Raw genomic sequence first — 8751 nt, 5'->3', positions numbered from 1 at the left:
GACAGGAATGGGTCCTCAGAACTTAGGAGAAGGGCAAGGAGAGGAGAAGTAAGGTATTGAGGGCAGGGAGGAGGCAGGGAAGTCAGGTGTTTAGACAGACTCAGAGATGGTGGACACTTTGTCTTCAAACTTTTGTGTCTTTTCTTCTCTCATCTGTCTTCATGCTCGCATGCTAAGTCGCTTTAGTCGTGTCTGAATCTTTGTGATGCTGTGGATTGCAGCCCACCAGGCTCCTCTGCCCATGGGATTCTCCAGGCAAGAATACTGGAGTGAGCTGCCATGCCCTCCTCCTGGGGATCTTCCCGACCCTGGGATTGAACCCCTGTCTCTTATGTTTCCTGCATTGGCAGGCAGGTTCTTTACCACTAGTGCCAACTGGGTAGCCCATCTGTCTCCATGGTCTTGGGCAAATGACATCACCCTCTGAGCCTCAGTCTCCTTACCTGTGAAGTGGGGATTATAGAACCGGTTGCTATGAGGATCTGAGAGTAGGGTGACCAACTTGTTCTGGTTCTCCTGAGATTTTGCTGAAGTTAGCGCCCAAAGTCCCCCATCCCGTAAAATCCACTGTGCCTGAGTACTCACTCAGTCGTGTCTGACTCTTTTGTGACCCTACGGATGGTAGCCCATGATTACCAGGACTACAGGGATTTTCCAAGCAAGAATACAGGAGTGGGTTACCATTTCCTACTCCAGGGGATCTTCCTAACCTACAGATTGAACCTGCATCTCCTTGGCAGGCAAATTATTTATCACTGAGCCACCTAAGAAGCCCCACAAAATCCCCCAGTGCCCAACAAATCGGGAGAGCAGTCGCTCTAGGAGAAAGAATGACCCAAGCCTTCAAGCGCCCAGCACTCAGCAGCCTCTGTGGACACGCACCCCTGCCCTGAATCCGTGTCTCTCTCGGGGCTTCTTGGCTCCTCTGGTCTCCATTCCTATGCTTCCACCTGGTTCTCTGACGGTCCCCTGATGTCCTAGTCTCCATCTCACCCTCTTCCTCATGTCACTCGCACACTCTTCTTCCCCACCTGTCTCTCTCTGCTTCATCCCAGCCCCGTCCCTGCCCTGTACACCCCACTTCTCCTTTCTCTGCCTCTTCCTGGTTCTCAGGGTCAGGCCCCCAATCTCTGTCCTGCATGACAGCATCCGCTCCTGACTGCAGGCTGGAGCTTCGGGTGGAGGCCCCACTCTCCCCTCACAGGGAGTGACCCTGAGAGCCCGTCCAAGGCCCTGAGACTGGGCAGAGGGTCCTGAGAGCAGGTTCTGGGTCCGCAAGAGGGACGGGACCAGGAGGGTCCGTTATCCACCCCCACCCACCACCCCGGGCCTGGGCCGCTCGCTCACCTGGTGAGGGAAGAGGCCTGCACAGCCTGCCTGGCAGAGCCCCCAGCCTGTCTGGGCTCAGACAAGGACTGACTCTTTCAAAGATAATTTATTGGCCGATACCTCATTGCACATGGTAATAGCTTGTGCTTAAATAATAATAAGCTTGATTGCCGTGCAGTCGTTAAACTTTTTTCCCATTCAGTTTAACTGACCATTTTGTGTGTGGTTTGGAGGAAGGGGGGAGAGAGAGCCCGGTCATTATCCCCGGCCTGAAATGGGAGTTAATTTCTAATGAAGGTATAATTTTATTCTGATGATTTTACATTTAATTAACTAAAGCTACAAGTACTTTGAAATTATATGGTGATGGGGCCTTACTTTGGGGGTCACAGAGGGCAGAGAAGGGGAGCAGAGGGTGGGGGGGAACAGAGGGGCAGGGGCGGCCGGGGAGCAGGGCTGGGTGAGGAAGAGGGACAAAGGGAAGGGCACCCTGGGTCAAGCAGAGGCGGTTGAGGCCAGTTACTTCTTGAATCCTCATCTCAGCCTTTCTTGGCAGGAAGCTCTGTGGTTTCCACTTTACAGGTGAGGAAGGGAAGGCTCGGAGAAATGAAGGAGTGGAAGACTGTACTTTGGTCTTTCTCCCCATCCCCTCCCTGTTCTGGAACCATCGACTCAGTCTATACGGCTCCTCCTCCCGACTAGGTCCACGTTGTTCCATAGTCTTGACCCCAAGCCGCACTGGGTTGAGTCAGTGACTCATTTTCTAGGGATTTTTAAACTGGGGCATGAGAGAGTCAGATGCCTTTGGTGGCTGAAGGATAAAAGTTGCTTTTCTTTCTTATCTAATTTAACTTACATTCAGTTTGGGGCACACGTCTGAAGTGGATAGCTGGATGAAATTTCACTTATGCTTTACACCCATGTTAGCGTCGCCCAAGAACAAGCTCCCTGGCAGGCTCCCTCAACTCTTCTTTCTGGTCAATACCCACCCCCCCCCCCAAAAAAAAAAAAACAAAACTAAGACCACTGACTAGTTTTGCTCTTTTTGGGTTTTCTGCAAGAATCAAATAGCACCTGTTCAACATCTGGATTCTTTTGTTCCATGTTATGCTTAGAAAATTATCCAAGTCATCGTTATGTTATCATAATTTTGTAGTTTGTCCCTTCACCTTGCTGTGTAGGAAGCTATTGTGTGAACTTGCTATCATTTGCTAATTCATTCTCTTATTGGTAGACATTCATGTTGTCTCCAGGTTAGTGCAACCATGGTCGTTCTTGTGTCTGTTTTCTGGAGGGATGAATACTCTCTCTTGAGTATATGCCAGGAAATTTCTTGGTTCTGTACACTTGTCTTTCTCAAGCTTTAGAAAATGTGGTCACACTGTTTCCCAAAGTGGTCCTACTGCTTTCTGCTCCTCTTGGCAATCTCGGAGAGTTCAAGTGTCCCCACGTTCTGACACTTTCTATCGCCAGTTCTTTTATGTTTAGTCATCTGGGCAGGGGCATCATGTATCACTTTGAATTCTCCTGATGACTAATGATGTCAATGACTTTAACAGCTTTTCTAGGCTTTCTTGTTCCTTGGATAGCCTTTTCTGTGAAGTGACTGTTCGGGGCTTTTGGCCATTAAAAAAAAATAGGGTGTCTGCTTTTTTCTTATTTCTTTCTAGGGGTTCTTTATATATTCTTCTTTTTTTTACTCTTTTAAAGGTGCTTCGATTACCAGGAGCACTTTAATTTTAATGGAGTCAAAAGGTAAAGCTCTAAATGTAGAACTAAAAGGCTACTGTCGGTCATATTTTTCACTCTGGACAAAAGCCAGACTCCAGCAAATGAAGGAAGTTAAATCCCTGTTCTAAGAGAGAGAAAAAGAATCCTGCCACCTTCCTCATTTCCAGTCCAGCTGCCCTCAGGCCTGGCTCCATCCCTCCCCTCCCGTGGCCTGGATATTCTACCCATCCTTCAGTGCTACGACGTCTTTGATTCCAGCATCCTTCCGATAAAATTCCCCGTTAGCTTACGCTCATTCAAGCTGAATTTTCTTTACGTGCAACCCAATGATCCCCATTTCACAGAGGTGGAAACTGAGGCTCAGGGAGATGTCATGATTTGCTCCAGGTGCCAGGGTGCTTAGTCTGGGGTTGCATTCAAGCCCCAGCTCACTATAAGGGTGACTCAGGAGACCCTGGTGAAGGGTTTGGGGGCGCAGCAGAGAGAGGTCAGGGCATGTGATGAGAAGGTGGAGTGACTGAGCCCTAGGGATGAGGGGTGGGTCAGAGGGAAGAAGGTCCGGGTCAGGGACATGCGCTGGGCTGGAGGCAGCAGGTGGGGGGCGGGGGGGGGGGGAAGTGGGGACTCACAGTGAGATACAGGCTGGGAGAAGCCTGGGTAGGGGATTCAAACTCGTGGAACAGAGAGTAGGATGATGGTTGCCAGGGGCTGGGTACAGTGGGAGGGGATGGTCACAGGGCACTCTCTGTTCCATGAGTTTGACTATGTTAGTTTCCACATATAAGTTAGTTCATATGGTATTTGTCTTTCTGTGCCTGACTGAGGGCTTTAAGCAGGGAGTGAAGGGGTTCAGCAGGCACAGGGAAGGGGTTCAGGGATGGCATGATTTCCCCAAAGACAGGGCCCTCTCTGTCTGGTTCAGTCTGTACTCCGAGTGCCCGGAACAGAGCTGGCCCAGACACAGCTGCTTAGTGACACTCTGCTGAGTGAATGAATGACCGATGGGTGTGAAAAGAGTGTGGACAAGCAGTTGGCATCAGGTGGTCATGGATTCTCCCACCAAAGCAGGGGTGTGAATTCCAGACACACTCAGGACGGCAGGTCCACAGAGGGTGATGAGAACACCTGGGGTAGCAGGCTTGTGAGGTGGGCAGATGTCAAGGAGCACCCGAGGCCCCGGGCCGGGGATGCTCAGGCCGCCTTGTCCAGTGTGGAGGCCCAGTAGTCTGGGGGCCAGTGGAAGCCACCGAGCCGTGGCTCACACAAAGTCAAATCCCTTTTGAAGCCACACATGTGGTTCAGCCAGGATTGCGGTGCCTAGAACTGCTCCCAGGATGTGTTTCTGTGTGGCTTGTCACTCAGCATGTTTTCAGGCAAAGTCCAAGGGTTCCAGGCTGATCAGAGCAGGCTCCCTAACCAGACACAGGTCAGAGGTCTGAGTGTCTGAGCTCGATTGTGTCAGGGCTTGACTGCTGACTAGGAAGGAGTCAGCAATTTGGTTTCATTTCGTTTTCCAGCTCCAAATGATTGTGATTGGGCATAATATTAAGAAGAGCTCCAAGGCCACGTGTAGGCTCAATGGGAAAGAATGAGGTGATCCATTATGCCACAGTCATGGGTGCAGACCATGGTAGAACGAACTGTATATTTATTTCCTTGATAAGGTAAGTTCAGACACAGGGTGCTGGGCTGAAGTCAGGAGCCAGGGAGAAAGTTAAGTCAGAAACCAGCAAGTGACTGAGACCAGAAATTAGCTAAAGACTGAAGTCAGTTACCAGGTTATGGAATGATGTCAGGAACCAGAGAACTGCCAAAGTCAGAAGCAGACAGTGATGGCCATTAAGAGCCATCAGTGGGACGGTGTCCTGGAGTCCCATTGAGCCCCTAGGAGCAGAGTGCTCTGATACTTGGCATGTCAGCCATGACACATGTGGGGAATTGTTGTCATTCATCCCACTGACCTGACATCCGTCAGCCTGGGAAACTTGCCAGCTCCCTTTCACCTGGTGGTGCCCTACTTTTTGTTTTATAAGAGCTTTTTGGATATAGAGGAAAACAATAGAATGTGGAAGAGTAGAGATCTCTTCAAGAAAATTTGAGATATTTAAGGAACATTTCATGCAAGCCTGGGCACAATAAAGGATAGAATCGGTAAGGACCTAACAGAAGCAGAAGAGATTAAGAAGAGGTGGCAAGAATACACAGAACAGTACAAAAAATATCTTAATGACCCAGATAACCACAATGGTGTGGTCACTCACCTAGAGCCAGATATCCTGGAGAGTGAAGTCAAGAGGGTCTTAGGATGACTACAAACAAACCTAGTGTAAGTGATGGAATTCCAGCTGTGCTATATCAGATACTAAAAGATGATGCTGTTAGAATGCTGTACTCAGTATGTCAGCAAATTTGGAAAACTCAGCAGTGGCCACAGGACTGGAAAATGTCAGTTTTCATTCCAATCCCGAGAAGCACAATGACAAAAAATGTTCAAACTACCATATAATCGTGCCCATTTCACATGCTAGTAAGATTATGCTTAAAATCCTTCAAGCTAGGCTTCAGCAGCATGTGAACAGAGAATTTCCAGATGTACAAACTGGATTTAGAAAAGGCAGAGGAACCAGAGATCAAATTGCCAATACCTATTAGATCATAGAGAAAGCAAGGGGATTCCAGAAAATAATCTTCTACCGCTTCGTTGACTACACTAAAGCCTTTGACTATGTGAATCACAACAAACTAGAAAAATCTTAAAGAGATGGGAATACCAGATCACCTTACCTGTCTCCTGAGAAACCTGTATGTGAATCAAGAAGAAACAGAACTGGATATGGAACAATGGACTGGTTCAAAATTGGGAAAGGAGTACGTCAAGGCTGTATATTGTCACCTTACTATTTAACTTCTAGGCAGAGTACATCATATGAAATGCCGGGCTGGATGAATCACAAGCCAGCAGTTTTGACTGCTGGGAGAAATATCAATAACTTCAGATATGCAGATGATACCATTCTAAAGGTAGAAAGTGAAGAGGAACTGAAAGCCTCTTGATGAAGATGAAAGATGAGAGTGAAAAAACTGGCTTAAAACTCAACATTCAAAAAACTAAGATCATGACACCCAGTCCCATCACTTCATGGCAAATAGATGGGGAAAAATGGAAACAGTGACAGACTATTTTCTTGGGCTCCAAAATCACTGCAGATAGTGACTGCACCCATGAACTTGCTTGCTATTTGGAAGAAAATCTATGACAAACCTAGACAGCATCTTAAAAAGCAGAGACATCACTTCGCCAACAAAGGTCTGCACAGTCAAAGCTTTGGTTTTTCCAGTAGTCATGTATGGATGTGAGAGCTGGATTATAAAGAAGGCTGAGCACTTTTGAATTGTAGTGCTGGAGAAGACTTGAGCGTCCCTTGGACAGTAAGGAGATCATACCATCAATCCTAAAGGAAATCGACCCTGAATATTCATTGGAAGGATTGATGCTGAAGCTGAAGTTCTAATAGTTTTGCAACCTGATGCAAAGAGCCGACTCATTGGAAAAGGCCCTGATGCTGGGAAAGACTGAAGGCAAAAGGAGAAGAGGGCAACAGAGGATGAGATGGTTAGATAGCATCACTGAATCAATGGACATGAATTTCAGCAAACTCCACGAGATACTGAAGGGTAGAGGAGCCCAGTGTGCTGCAGTTCATGGAGTCACATGACTTAGCCACTGAACAACAGCAACCAAACAATCCCCCCACTTGAAGCATAAAAGTCAGTGGTTTCAAGTGTTTTCAAAGGCTTGTACAACCATTACCACAATCAATTTTAAAAGATTTTCGTCACCTAAAAAACAAACTCTGTGCCTATTAGCCCTCCCCATCCCTCTCAGCTGCTGACAACCATGAATTTACTTTCTGTCTCCATGGATTGCCGATTTTGAACATTTCATGTAAACGGAATCATATAATACGTGGCCATCTGCCACTAGGCTCTTTCACTCTATTATGTTTTCAAGCTTCATCCATGTTGTCACATGTATCAGAACTTCATTCCTCTTCACTGTTGAGTAATTCTCCATCATCTGGATATATCATAGTTTGTTTATTCATTCATCGGTTTGATGGACATTTGGATCTTTCCACTTTCCAGTTATTATGAATAACACTGCTATGAACACTCATATACAAATTTTTATGTGGACATATGTTTTCATTTTTGCTGGGTATCTACTTAGGAGTATAATTGCTGAGTCACATGGTCATCCCGTGTTTAACCTTTTGAGGAACTGCCGTAGTGTTTTCCAAAGTGGCTGTACCATTTTGCATCACCATCAGCAGAGTATGAGGGCCCCAATTTTCCCAAATCTTTGCCAACACTTGTTATCTGTCTTTTTGATGATAGTCTATGCGGGAGTGACCTTGCATTTTATTGTGGCATTGATTTGCATCTCCCTAATGGCTAACAAGATTGAACATTTTTTTCATGTGCTTATTGGCCATTTGTATACTGGCTACTCAGATATTTTTTTGGTCCAATTTAAAGGTGGATTGTCTTTGTATGGTTGAGTTGTAAGAGTTCTTTATATATTCTGGATTGTTGTTGCTGTTCACTTACTTAGTTGTGTCCGACTCTTTGCGACCCCATGGACTGGAGCACCCCAGGCTTCTCTGTCCTTCACCATCCTCTGGAGTTTGCTCAAACTCATGTCCATTGAGTCGGTGATACCATCCAACCTCTGTCGCCACCTTCTCCTACTGCCCTCAATCTTTCCAGATGCTAGACCCAGACCCTTATCCGATATATGGCTTGCGAATGTTTTTCCCAGTTTGTGGTTGCCCTTCCCTTTCTTTTCAAACATATATGTATTTATTCAGCTGTGCTGGGTCTTAGGGGCAGCTTGGGGGTCTTCGATCTTTGTTGCCATGTGAGCGGCTCAGTGGTAAAGGGTCTACCTGCCAGTGCAGGAGATGCAGGGGACATGGGTTCAATCCCTGGCTCAGGAAGAGCCCCTGGAGAAGGAAATGACAACCCACTCCAGTATTCTTGCCTGGGAAATCCCATGGACAGAGGAACCTGGTGGGCTACAGTCCATGGAGTTGCAAATAGCTGGACAGGACTGAGCATGTACACATGCACATACACACACACGCACGCATACATGGAGGGAATTAGGGCAAAGGCCTGAGAGTGAAGCCTAGTCCTGTTAGTTGCAGCAGGTGGGATCTATTTCCCTGACCAGGGATTGAACCTGGGCCCCCTGCATCGGAAGCATGGAGTCTTAGCCACTGGACCACCAAGGAATTCCTGATTTTCCCTTTCGTCATAGTGTATTTTGAAGTCCAAAATCATTTATTTATTTACTTATTTATTTGATTTTTAGTTCTAGCTTCCTTGTCACTACAGCCACCACCAGGGTTGTGTAACCAGCACCATAATTTCAGGAAGCAAGCAGACTTTTTTCCTACAGTATGTTCCAGGTACTGTATCACTCTGACCAATGGAGAGAAAAGCTATCGATACTAACCACACTGCTCTGGGAAGTTGCTAGTGACATCCTGTCGATCATAGTACGAAGAACAGAAACTCCTCAGAAATCACCTCTCAAAAGTTCTCATCAAAATATGTTGTCCTCCTTATTTATTTTTTATTTGGTTACTGTGCTTTAGATGTTATATCTAACAAACCATTGCTTGA

The 8751-nt window shown here is 46.7% G+C and overlaps 1 non-coding gene across 1 annotated transcript; it reads right to left on the bottom strand.

Moving 5' to 3' along the window:
- Positions 1 to 8284: 8284 nt before the first annotated feature.
- TRNAR-CCG (transfer RNA arginine (anticodon CCG)) lies at positions 8285 to 8357 on the bottom strand. The gene has a single exon. It is a non-coding gene; the product is annotated as a tRNA-Arg (tRNA).
- Positions 8358 to 8751: the final 394 nt, after the last annotated feature.

This window comes from Muntiacus reevesi, chromosome 3 (assembly GCF_963930625.1).
Source record: "Muntiacus reevesi chromosome 3, mMunRee1.1, whole genome shotgun sequence".
Classification (NCBI taxonomy): domain Eukaryota; kingdom Metazoa; phylum Chordata; class Mammalia; order Artiodactyla; family Cervidae; genus Muntiacus; species Muntiacus reevesi.
The sequence above is the reverse complement of the archived record's forward strand: the minus strand, read 5'-3'. Positions and strand labels throughout refer to the sequence as shown.